Here is a 13,239-nt window from a genome sequence, read left to right as displayed (position 1 = left end):
TGGTTGAACTGCAGCAGACGTTTCATGTAAATTAGCATTTTATATACCACAACTCGTCCAGGCAGTCATTCTAAAACTGGCGGGTTACATTTAATCCCCTCATTTGATGCCGTACCCGCCCTTACTACTGCAACGCTGCTCATCCCCCGTTTTGTTCTATTCTCTAGCGTTCCGGATTACGGTTTATCATTCTTTGGAGATGTATTTTTTTATAGGATTTGTTGGCTTGTTATAACAATGTATTAACTTTTAATATAGATTTATAGCCTATTTTAAATTTAACCAAAATTCCGTTCTTTTTATTAGCGCCAAGAGCGCTGCCAATAAATAATTGTAATATGGATTATATCATATAATTTGTTTGTCTTTTACTTGCGTTATTGCGGAATTACTGCAGGTATTTGCAGGGAGAAAATATAAATTACGCTTAACTAAAAGAGTTTGTTTACTTGTTAATTTAGGATTACGATTTAAATTGTTGTTTATTTTTGCTACGCCTATATATTCTCGGGGAGCGTACAAATTAATTAATTTTTTACAAGATCGCGATTGAGGTGGTTGGTTTATAAGCAGAATCACCCCTGAGTTCTAAAATTCGAATACTTTTGTACAATTCGTTTAATTTTCTAGAAGTTACCAAGAATATTTTCATTTTGTTTAAAAGTACTTCAAAAGCTGCTTTGATCGTTTTCTTCAGCACAGATAAAAATCTTGCGTCTAATGTTACTCGCTTTAATCACAAATACCTACCCATTTTTACCTATTCGTATCATTTCTGTGAAGTCCAGATTGAAAACGCAGCTCATATGGCACAGAATACGTACATACATAAAATGATAATGTGTAAGGGTTGAGAATAGAATAAACTATATTATCATACCCACAATGCATCTATTTGTGCATTGTTCAAATCTCGTTTAAACCCTTATGCGCGGGGCTTTGCCCACAGAAGTAGGTATCGTTGAAACAGATGCACATTCGGGGAGGGTTTCCCTCGAATATACCCGTGTAATTTGAAGATATCCAGCCGACATCACTTGCATCTATGAGATAAAATCAGATATTTATTTCAAATATATCAAATAGTCATTGTTATTTCTTTTTTATTGTGAACAAAACGTAGAAACTAATCTACAATCTTCCTTTCACACAATTTCCTGTATCTGAAGTTTGGGAACTAGAATGGATCTTGACCACTTTATTTGTCATCCTAAAAGATTAAAAGTATCGATAGTAAGTAATACAATCGATACAATTCGAGCTGATATACCGACAATTTTTTAACAAGTTTACGTCCCAAAAATATAAAATTTAATTTGATCAGTGCGCTTGTCGGCGTAAATCAAAGCAGAGAATGCTCCTTTTACCTTATCTGGTTCAAATTGATTAATTTGGCGTTGGATTATAAAACGTGACGATTAGGAACATCGTCACGCACGATGAGGTTACATTCGATAGTCCTGTAACTAATTTGCGTACAAAAACTTCTCAAAATTGGTCGAAACTCTATTGAAGGCGACCTTTTAATTAGAATACATAGTGTTTATTCGTAAACCGCACAGATTGTATAAATTTCGATTTCTCTGTGAGTTCACTTTATGCGGTTGCATTCTAATTTGTATAGTTCCGAAAATCGATGAACCGTACCTACATCGTACACATTAACTCACAGATTGAAGATGCTTCGTTTAGCACCTGCTCATTGACTTAAAATTCGGTTGCAGGGAATCACGATTACGATTTGGTTATTTAATCTTGAGAAGTACATCCGGTGCAGGTAGCCTGCTAATTTATTCTAGCGATAAAATGGAAATCTTTATATGACAACGAAAGGAACTCGAAATTTGATCAAAAGGTGAAAGTTTCGCATCATACCAAAGATCGTTTGGAGCATCAGAAATAGTCGACTGTGCCAAGAGAATTGGGAAAAGGTGAAAAGTTCTTAAGTGCGGCGCAGATGGCGCTGCTACAAATAGAATATTGCGTTTGAAGTCCTAGCTTTGCGCAGTGATTGAAGGAGTACATCCTAATAGAGGGTTCACATTCGAAGAAACAGTTGGTCGTATTGGTTTGTGTACGCCACTGACGTGAAGGTATTTAATACGTTATTTAATTTAATTTAATTATTTATATTATTATTTCCGTCTTTAGCCCATTGGAGCAAATGGAGCTGAGCGTTAAATGAACTATGATTCCGATACAGGAAGGCAGAAGTCTTCTGTCTTTGGTAAACGAAATTGACATGTTTGGGGTTACCCCGTCCAGGGATCGAAACGGAGCGAAACGAGCTGGTTCCGGTTGGTGAAAAATATTGCAATATTTGGTGTAACGTTGCCGGTCGGTGACGTCACGTTGACGTTCCGTAAAATGCGAATCCACCTTAATCTGGAAACAAATACGCGTCCTCCAAATCGTCCAAGCACACGGAACCCAGCAGATCCACTTGTCTCTACACAAAGGGACACAATAAAAATGAAACATTTTATTTTTGTTACGTTTTATAGTTGTATTTATGTACGTATTATTAGGTTTTCTATGTTACCGCCTCCCCCCCCTTCTATTTCTCAAGCTTCTGCCGATCGGCCGCGAAAATTTCCATTTCGAGGAGCGACCCCGTCACTTTAAAGGCGAAGATTTGCCCGTAAGTATAGTATTGTTTCATGAAGCGAAATAAAAAGTTAATTCTTCAAAAGTCAAAATCAGATGAGATGGATACTGCTGCGTTGCCAAAGTAAAGTTTTACCTTTAGTTATTCCTGTGAAATTCCTTCAAAGAAATTATCCTTAGTACGCAAATTAATCGAATGGAAGACACCGCCGTACAACCGTCAACAATGAACGTGGTTGTTAAAAGTACCATGTCATTTCGCTGAATTTAATTCTTACATTGCCATGAAGGCTTTCATCGTCTGCAACGCAAAGTTTCGTCGTTCTTGTCGCTACAAATCATCCCCTTGGTCGTTTTAATGAACAATCGACGTTTTCGCTACCAAAAAAGGTATGCATCGTCATCTCTGCTTATCGCCTTAGTTTGTTTGTTGGGCCTTCGTTAAAGAAGACATACTTCGAATCAACAACTGGTCCTTTCGTTCATTGTTCAAGTTCCCAAGTTCCTTTCGTAATTGTTGCTCTTTATAGTACATGTTCGTTCCTTATCCGCGCCAAACAAGATTTGGAATCAATTTACTTCATTTGTATTTTTATTGAATGAGCACGTTAATCATTAGTGCCGATATTATTTTAACATTCCTCTTATACAAAAGCGTAGCAAGCATTCCATACCATACACAGTTCACAAAAAATAGTGAAGCTTCGCATTACATGCAAGTGGCAAGTTAGGGGCGCACGCAAATCTATGCTAACTAATATTTTTATGAATGTGAACTCTTTAGAAGATGGGGACGATGAGGAGAGTGAGGCGTGTCATTTCATTCCCCTATAAGATTTATGCCCAAGGTAATTTTCATTTTCTTAAGAAAAATGTATTTCGTTTATTGGTTTATCTTTTTTTATCAAAGTTTTCGGTTATCAAGTAACTTGTGTAACTGTAACCGAGTCATGATAGACACACAATTCTCTCAAGTTCTAGCAGCCAATAATAACAAAACTAAAGATACTGAAAATTTGCTTGCAAAATGTTTATTTCGCCTTAGGTATTGTTTCACTTTCTTAGATATTCACATCTTGTTCGGTTGTTTTATATGCTATATTGTCTATAGACATCCTTATAAGATTGGAAATGTTTATCGTTTCGTATAGGGTATGTGGTATATGGGTACAAAGTTACCATTTTCGTTCAAGCAGAAAAGACAACGGTGTCGCCTGTCGCCTCAACTAACTGTACTGTACTCGACCGTGATCGGTAGGTGAAAGAAAAGTCGCAGATACTATCAATACGGTACTTAAGAGTACTCAATTGTTTTGTTAATTCCAATCTAAAATTCTCGCAAATCTCCTTTGATAGTATTACGAGCATCCACGACGCTTACTTATTCAGAAGGGTGATGCGATTGAATAAATGCTATTTGCATTGGTTATCTATGTTTTACATTTGGCGTCGTTGCACGGTTGTCATTTCTAATGTCTCCGATGGTTGCATGGATCACATAATCTGTAAATTTTAAGTTAGCAACCGAACTGCATGTCTTATTAAGCGAAAAGCTTTAACTGAATTAAGGTAAATAGGAAAAACAAGAAATAATGAACCTACCCTTTTTACCTATGATGAATTACTCTGCATTTAAAATTCAAACATGTGTGGTTGTTTTACTTTATTGGGATTGTTTATGATTTATTGGGTACTCTTTGACAGTTTTATTAAGGCCGCTTGGCATGGAGCAGTATAACGCGCAAGGACTTGCAAGAAGAAAATGCAAGGTCAAAGCATGCAATAAGGATTACATTGTCTTGACATGGTGCAATTCTATTTCAATTGCGACATGTCTGCCAACAGACAAAAAACATGGATTTGTCAAGAAAGTAGCTAACCTCAAATAAACAAATTTACAGATTTCGTGCAACCATCGGAAACATTGGAAATGCTAACCGTATAAGTATAACGCCATAGGTATGTAAAACACAAATAAGGCTTATTCAATTCAATCGGCACGTAAGAATAAGAATGACATTTTACAACACTTATCCCTTAAGAGGGTACGACACCCTCATTAAGTTGTCTTCCTCAGTTTTTTTGTAATGAAACCTGGCACAATTTTTGAAGGTTGTACACAGAAAAATAAGGTCTTGCGAATAACTTAATAAAAATTTTAGGTTGCTATTTGAAAAAAAAAGTTCGATGCCGTTGTGGCGCTCCAAAATTTTGTTTCAAAACTCCGGCTCGTTATTTACGCTTCAGTATGCCTAATATACATATCCAAAATTTGAACAAAATACGTCGAGTCGTTACTTCGGAAAATTGCCAACGTACGCACGTACGCACATACACACAGACGAAAATAAAATTATTCTTTAAAAGTTGTTTAAAATGATCTAAAACGTCGACATTTGATGAAATTTAAACATGTCCAAAAAACGGTGATCGCGATAGCCATCCAGCTCGCGCTAGGAGACGAATAGAAGGAGGATTTTGATTGCTTGAAGAAACATGCAAATTATAGAAATAAAATATGTCAAGTAAATAAAAGTAATCAGCGCGTAATCATGTATGTCTAGGTTTCCCTAAATGATTTTGATTCTTTACAATTAAACGAATTTTTTTTTAATAAATAAACGTTTAAAGAAAATAATAGAAGAGGAACAAATTACATATAAGAACGGGGTTTTAAAACATAATAAATTTCGTCAAAAGAATTACAAAAAAAAAGTAAAGTTCCTAAAATACATTCGGCATTGCCTTTTTGGATTTCTAGACTGATTCGGTGGTAAATAAACTGAGTTGAGCGGGACTCTCCAGTTTTTTGCCGGAGTCTTTTACCAATTGCCGCTGTAATGATTTTGGCTTCATTTCCCCAGGGACCCATGGTTTCTACAGCGAATCCATTAAAAATAAATGTAGGTTGTAAGGCAGCGTAAGTATTTTTCTTCCTGCGTTCAGCTAGAGCGGCTGCAGAACCTGCTTTCTTCACCGAGGAGAAAAGATATAAAGAACATAAGGTATCAACACAAGTAAAATCCCATGCCAGACATCGTCCTTCCATCCGAGGTGTTAAATTTCTCCCATCGAGTCGTTTTTTATCACTTCCAAAAAGATGAGGAGGTTCTAAGATGACTGATGAATAACCAGCCTCATGGAAAGCACTTTTCTGGCATTCTGAGATGTTTCGATAGCGACTCCAAGGAAAATTCACCTTCTCCGTCACATAGGTAATTACTATGATATGTTTTTACCCTCGTATATTACCCAAAATCATCCTGAAACCTCTATTTTCATGCCTACTTTCTGCCAGAAAATTTTAGTTTCCATGACAGAGGCAGAGCAGACTACATTTCCTGCCGCTTGTCACTTTACCGGCCGCATTTTTGACATTTACAAATGTCTATAATGACTGCTGTCATCACGGACAGATTGACATTAATCAAATATATGAATTGAAAGGTGATTTCGGGTAAAATTTAATACAAAACTCTTCTGTAAAATGTCATTACCTGACATTTTCCTGTTATGTAAATAACTATAAATTTTATTGTTCTCAAAATATTCGCGACAGATCTGAATAGCTGCCATTATGACACCCGCGCCGCAAAATGACCGAACACAAACATCATATGTACCGGGTGATTCATTAGAAGTGAGGACAATTTGAATTTCCCGCAAATCAAAAAAATTATGAAGTTGGTACTAACTGATGATCTTTTATTTAATTGCAGTGGTGTATCATCATGCTTTCAGTAAATTGTTTACTTATTTATAATCTACAAATACTGCTTCTGTTTTACCACAAATTATAAAACTAACACTAGACACAGTCACGTTTCTTACATATTTTAGTGCATCAACTCTAAAAATTGTTCAAAATGGAAAAAGCAATAAACCGCAAATGGCACACAACAATTAACGACGACACTGGTTTCTTAAATGACAGTCATGACAGAAAAAAATTACTAACGAAATTCAAACCGTGAATCTAATAATGCAAAAAATACTAAAACCTTACGCGCGAAATTCAAGCGATCATCACTTCTAATGAATCACCCGGTATAACTATCGGATGTTAATTATAGAAAACTATATTACCGATTCTTGTACCGCCAACAAATCCCCATTAGGTAGCTCCACAACAGGAAATTCAAAAATTTAAATTTACCGCACAAAGTAAAATGTATCGTCACAAAATGACCCAGTCAATCACAACGCAGCACGTGTGATGTCATAAAAAAGTAGAGGGGATGGTAGGCTTATTACTACTTGTGCAATTAAATTTCTAAATTTAGAGTTAGTTTCGGCCACACCGAAAAAGAAATAAAAAATACCGAGCTTTCAAATTCGCTTATAAAATCACCAATCAAAATTCTATATTCATGCATACTGCTAATTCTGAAAAAGTGACAGTGATGACTGTGAGCCTATAGTTTACGGTATACATTTATATGCTTTTTTTAGATTGACTATATAAACTGAACGCATAAAACGTTACCAGATTTTTGGCGCAGTCTGATGTACACTGATTTATGTATGAAAATGTGGCTGCTTTCTGAGTGCTATTAGCATGAACGCGTTAAATGGACAGGGAAAATCGAAGAATTACCTATTTATCTGCAAGTTGAAATATTAATAGACACTTTACGATTTGAAACATTAAAATGCCGAAATTCCTACAAATCAAATAGTTCGAAGTCTTGTTGGAGCGTGAATAACCAGAGAAGTGAAAAATGTATGCTATAAATGAGAATGAATGAAGAAATAATAAATGCTAAGAATTCCACTTTATGAATTCCGATATAGATGGAAATATAAATTTTAAATAGAAGTATGTTAAATAAAGATCGTTAGAACCCCGAAACCCCATTAAAATACTCAATACGTTCCTCAGTGTGAGGTGGGAGATGCCCAATTAACGCTTTGGAAAGTTTCATAAATTAAGGAATCTAAATATTTACAAACATGGATGAGAAGAGTTTTTACGTAGCATTTACTTTGCATTTAGGAAATTAGCTTCCGGCGTAAGATACTTCGCGTGTACTTTGCATTCTTAGCAAAAAGGCGTCTGAAAGTGCCAAACTGCTTCTTTCTTTTAAATATTTGACGAAGTTGAAACAAATTAAGATAAAAGTTGAAAAGTAAAATGTTATACACACAGTATGAGATACTTTTTTTGCAGTAAATATCGTGGGTATCTCTTAAGCAACTAACGTCGCACTAAAGTCACCGATTATAAATGATCAGTAATTTGCACCACTCTACGGAAAGATTGAACGAAAATGGGCAATAGTAATGCATAATCACGCTCCTCATTATGAAAAGTACCCTTAAAGAATGGCCATGCCACAGTTGCTGATTAAACTTTTGCTTAAAATTTCGTATCTAAATGAATATCTGGCGTGCTCCTTATACTTTTCATTTTTATGGCGAGTGAACTTTGAGGTCGTAATGGACTGTGAACAACGTTTACGCACTAGAAACGCTTTTTAGTATACGTCTTTAGTTCATAAACTGCATAAACATCATCTGTTGTAATATGCTAATTAAAAGAGGTTGCTAAAAATTGTGCGGCCCATCGGGCAATTGTATAAAATTTTCAAGTGACATAAGCGATAATAAATGAATTGAAATTAAATCCTCAACGTTTCCGAGCGGTTAATTATATATTTAATTTGAAAAAAAAGTTGGGTTTTGACACAAAATCCTTTAGATGAATCTACAACAATTTACTATGTAGCATTAATTAGGAATGAAAGGCGGTGGCTTAATTAAATTAACCTTTTACAGTACTGATTACCCATATAAAACTGTAAGCGTGTAATTTTAACGCAGAACAAAACTAACGTACGTAATTAATTCAATAATTCGGCCATTTTTTAAAGGAAAACCGGATGTAAAACCCAGCCATGATGAATTTTTAGATTTAGATTAGACTTGGACAAGCCCGACATTTTAAAGTAACCAATCGGAATATAGTTCTGCCGGAAGTTCACTATTATAGCTTTACGTTGCCTTACTTCCTCTACGTAGGTATTTAACCCTTGCCTCGCGTTTCGCTATTTGGTTCGTGGTAGGTCATGAAAACTAACCGTGATATAATTGGAGAGTTTTGGTTCGATAAACACTACTTTTTATGAAACAGGAGATCTTTGTCATAGGTATAACCCAACTAAATTTATTAGGAAGATTGTATGAGATTTTAATACTCGAGCGTCAATGTAAAATTTTGTCAGCTTGACATGCAAGATTAGAGGTTCAGGAGTTCAGTTGTTCAAAAGGACTCGGCTGAAGATAAAAAATGAAAATCAGGTTCTTCTCAAAATGGGGCGGTATGAATAAGGTTTGTCAACTTTAAACAAACTTTATTCGATCAGTACTTCCCGAAAGCTCATATAACGAACTAATTATGTGTACAAAGAAAAATTAATTATGCAGTCTGCGCATGCACACCCTGGTCCCTGATGTTTAAAATGTTACTATAAGAACCTTTAGTTAAAATTTCAAAAAGAAATTCTGAATAAATAAGAAAATTGACATTGCGCATGCGCACGTCTGATGTTACAATTTTAGATATGCTTGCCTTTACTAGAAGCATCTGTGATTAAAATTTCAAAAAATATATACCTACCGTAAACTGCGCATGCGAACCTTAATGGTCAAGATTGGTTGAGGTGCCGGAGCTATTAGCTACCGAATGCAAAAAGAACGAACTAAATATCTTGAAAACTGTAGGAGTAGTTAAGGCTTCGGACATACGGGCGGACGGGCGGAGAGAATGGCCATAACAGCGCCTTCCAACATGAGTTGAAAAATGCGATAAAAATACTTTTCATTTGGTTTCATTTATCTTCTCTTTTACACTGTTTACCATATTGCTGTGTGCAAATGGTAACTCTTGGGCTCAAATAGAAAAATCTGCCTTGAAAACTATCCGGGTCGCACAAAGTATTCGAATAAGCACACAATTAATTGATCGAAAATTACAAAAATTTATTTCGAAACAATTAAAACAAAATCCCTGAAAGAAAGAGCAGCTGATAAAAAAATTACTTGTAGTAATTGTACGTAGGATATTTAAGTTATCGCGTCAGATTAGGACACTCGTATTTATGAGCCGGTTGGAGACGCATGAATTTTGGGTGTACTGTATTGTGTACGTTTTGGTTCAATAAACGAATATGTAAAGGCTGTCTTTTAACAACGCGAGCGAATATTACATTACTTATGGTGATGTGGCTTACTTAAAACATCTTATCTAAATTGAGTAAATTACAAAGGCGAGAAAATATAAACAAGAATTATGCATTTACGAAACATCTAAAAGGAAAAATAGGCATTGAGGTAACAAATTCAAATAGAATAAACCAACTTTGTACTTATTATTAAATAATCCCCCAGATTGACACTTAATAAAATGCAATCATTCTCATATACAGGGTGTCCAGTCATACTGTCTGGCGTTTAGACTGAGGTAACGTCTAGATGACGTTGTTTACACAATAATATATCCAATGGTTGCTGTTCTCTTCGTTGCGGGTCGGTCGACCGATGTGGAACCACTTCCTCGTGAATGGTTCAAATTGTTCGTTGGCGTGTTTCTCGGTAGGTACAAAACAAGCTCCTTGCTGATTTGATGTTATTTGAAATATTTACTGTGTTAAAAAGAGATGAGTGAAACTCGCTCTAGGCGCAAATGATAGGTTTAGTTCGATTGCTAGTAGGCCACTACACCCTACAGTTACTACTCTATTAATTGAACTCGTTATTGATGGCAATGAATTTAATGAGAAAATTTGAAACTAAAAATACCTCTCATAAACCGAACGAAATCTGGGTTTATACTTGTAATTAGCATTTGACGATGAATATTGGGCTTTAAAAAAAAGAACTACTTAATAAATGATAGTTTTCAATATTATGGAAAAATTATCGACAAATCCATGAATATTGTAAGGTAAATTTAACTACATGATTTATTTATTGCAACTAATTAACAGTAAGTGTAGAAATGAATTGATTTATAACAGTTAAAATTGCCACGAACTTTGGTAGTAAATAAGTCCACGCTCGGCTACGCCTCGGTTTACTGAAACTGAAAAAATTCTGATTACTTTCGGAGGCATCCTGAAAAAATCGAAATTTTGCAAAATCGTTTTTATTTTTTACCGAAGTTATTTAAAAAAATAAGTGACACATCATTATGGCCACTTTTTTCCCTCTACAAGATGCTAGTTCTAATTTCATGTCTGACGTTTCGTCTCCGCTTAACCATCATCAACCGAAAGTAGTCGCAATTTTTCCAGTTGCAAACCGGCATTTTGTTAAGCATCAAAATACGCAACTTTGACAAATTTAAACTAACTACCTATCTCTTACAGTTTCCGAGATCCTTATGGTAGCCCTCGAATTTGAATAGACCTATATAGGATTTATTACAATGCCATTAGTTGTAAGGAGGAACTTACAAATGTTAAGTTACATAATATCATTATAGGAATTATCGATGCTTTGAATTATACGTCTTATAGTACGTTAAAACAGCATTAGCGCGACCCTTAACTTAATATCCTGGGTAAATTACTTGACCACACTGCTGGCCACTTTTTGTGACCAAATTTCTTAGTTTTTAGATCCTGTTAATGTTACATCACTATCTCTTCCTGTACTTATAATTTGTTTAATCTTGACACCTTCTGTTGCGACATTTATATAAAAACTGTGGTGTTTCTACAAAAAGCAGAATGATTGATTTTTCGGATAATTTGCAACGATCCTAAAATGGTCACTAAAGTACCGCAAAGGAGAGCCTACGTAAGGGGAAATTAATCTACCACATAAGACAAGACAAGACTGCACAAGCCGTATTTGATTTGCGCTAATTATCGTAATAACACGGTGCGGCTTTTCGGAAGAACATACCTGCAGCTGCACCGATCTGCTAACATCTCCTTTTGAAACGGGCGTATGTCGACACTACAACCGGAAAAACGATAATGATAGATAATGTCTATCATTAATTCGTCTTAAGCAAACAGTTTGAGTAACATGTACAGGTAGTAAGTGTGGTAACAAGTTTTGATATCAACCAGTTTGCGATTCGCTCGAAATGTGTTCTCATTGTCTGTCACTTTCGGTATTATCTCGTATGCAGAGCACGTAAAGTTTCACCTGCAGTGTTACCATCAACAGCAAAGACAAGGAAGCAATAACTGGAATTTGTGCAGTACATATTTCTAATTTCACTTGCGTAACGCTCTGTTCTAGAGTAACCAAAAACAGAGGCCGAAAGTAAAAACTTTATTAAAATTTATTATACATGAGATATGCTTTAGGGATTCACAAAATTTATGTTCTTTTACTTAAAATGTAATTTGGATATACAAATTGAAAAAACTTAAAGTTTTTCTTAATTTACGCTACCAACAAAGTTCATTAAATCCTTTCATAGGACTTCGTTTAATCCTTTATTCTTTATAACCCTTACCTGGAATTTATAAATCAGTGTAATGTGCATTTGCCCACTTTATGAAAATACTAAGGTTTATTTGATTAAGTTCCCTTTTTAGTTATTAATTTTCTTAATAAGTAATTTGAATTTTGGTTGTTTAGGAAATCAAAACTTTCTTCTCAAACAAGATTATGTTAAATGGGTTTGCGTGTATTCAAAATGAACTTTGATAATTTAGATGTACATTTCACTTCTTTCATATACCTAATAACGAATTTTCCTATTCATGTTTTGTCAACATCCATTGCCGCAGATACCGGAATGCCCTCGTTATGCGTACAAGTGGAGTGTCTTTATGTACAGTTATCAAACTGAAATTAAGCAGATTCAATTTATCCCTTCCTAAATTGGGCAAAAAACTGCGGAAGTGAATTGGAAGGTATGAGAGTAAGTGGCATCTTTCGACCCATTTTTTTTTCTAAACTACCCCCGCGTTAGCATTTAGACGTAAAGAACAAGGGTTTGATGTCTTCTACTTTAAAAAATTACTTTATTTGTAACGGAACTCTCTTGAAACTAGGGTGAGACTATTTTAAAGCATTTTCAGTACCTACAAATTTGATTTTTTTCCGTTAGGTGCATAATTGACTATCGTTGGTAAACCGTAATTTGCTCATAAAATACAATAGGTTAACTCCATAAAATACAATAAAATATATATGTATATCGATTTGATTCTGAATAGGCACTATGTTTCTACGTAAATTTGAATTTTTTTAATTAAAGTTTAATCGTGGCCGCATGTACGAAATGTTATACTTGTATTGCTGGGTCAAGGAAGTACAATAATTACTTTTTCAAAGTTGAAAGTTTTATTACATCAAATAAAATTGTGTTCTATCGACTAAAAATGACGACTGAAACTAATAAGAATAGGAATCGAAACCAAGCTGTATGTGAATTGGTATTTAACAAAATAACAAATTAAAAAATATAAAGCAATACCCAATATCATAATCAAAAAGCAATTACAACAATGAGTACAGTAACTAAAAACTGCTCCGTCTACTGTCCGATAGTTATTCATGCACGATTAGAATATTGTGGGAGTGTGCACCATCCTGTTGAAACTCACAGTTTCCAACTTTTGTTTGTGCGTTGTATTCTTAATAAAAAATGCTACTCAATACAGT

This window comes from Photinus pyralis, unplaced genomic scaffold (assembly GCF_008802855.1).
Source record: "Photinus pyralis isolate 1611_PpyrPB1 unplaced genomic scaffold, Ppyr1.3 Ppyr1.4_LG2, whole genome shotgun sequence".
Taxonomy (NCBI): domain Eukaryota; kingdom Metazoa; phylum Arthropoda; class Insecta; order Coleoptera; family Lampyridae; genus Photinus; species Photinus pyralis.
The sequence above is the reverse complement of the archived record's forward strand: the minus strand, read 5'-3'. Positions refer to the sequence as shown.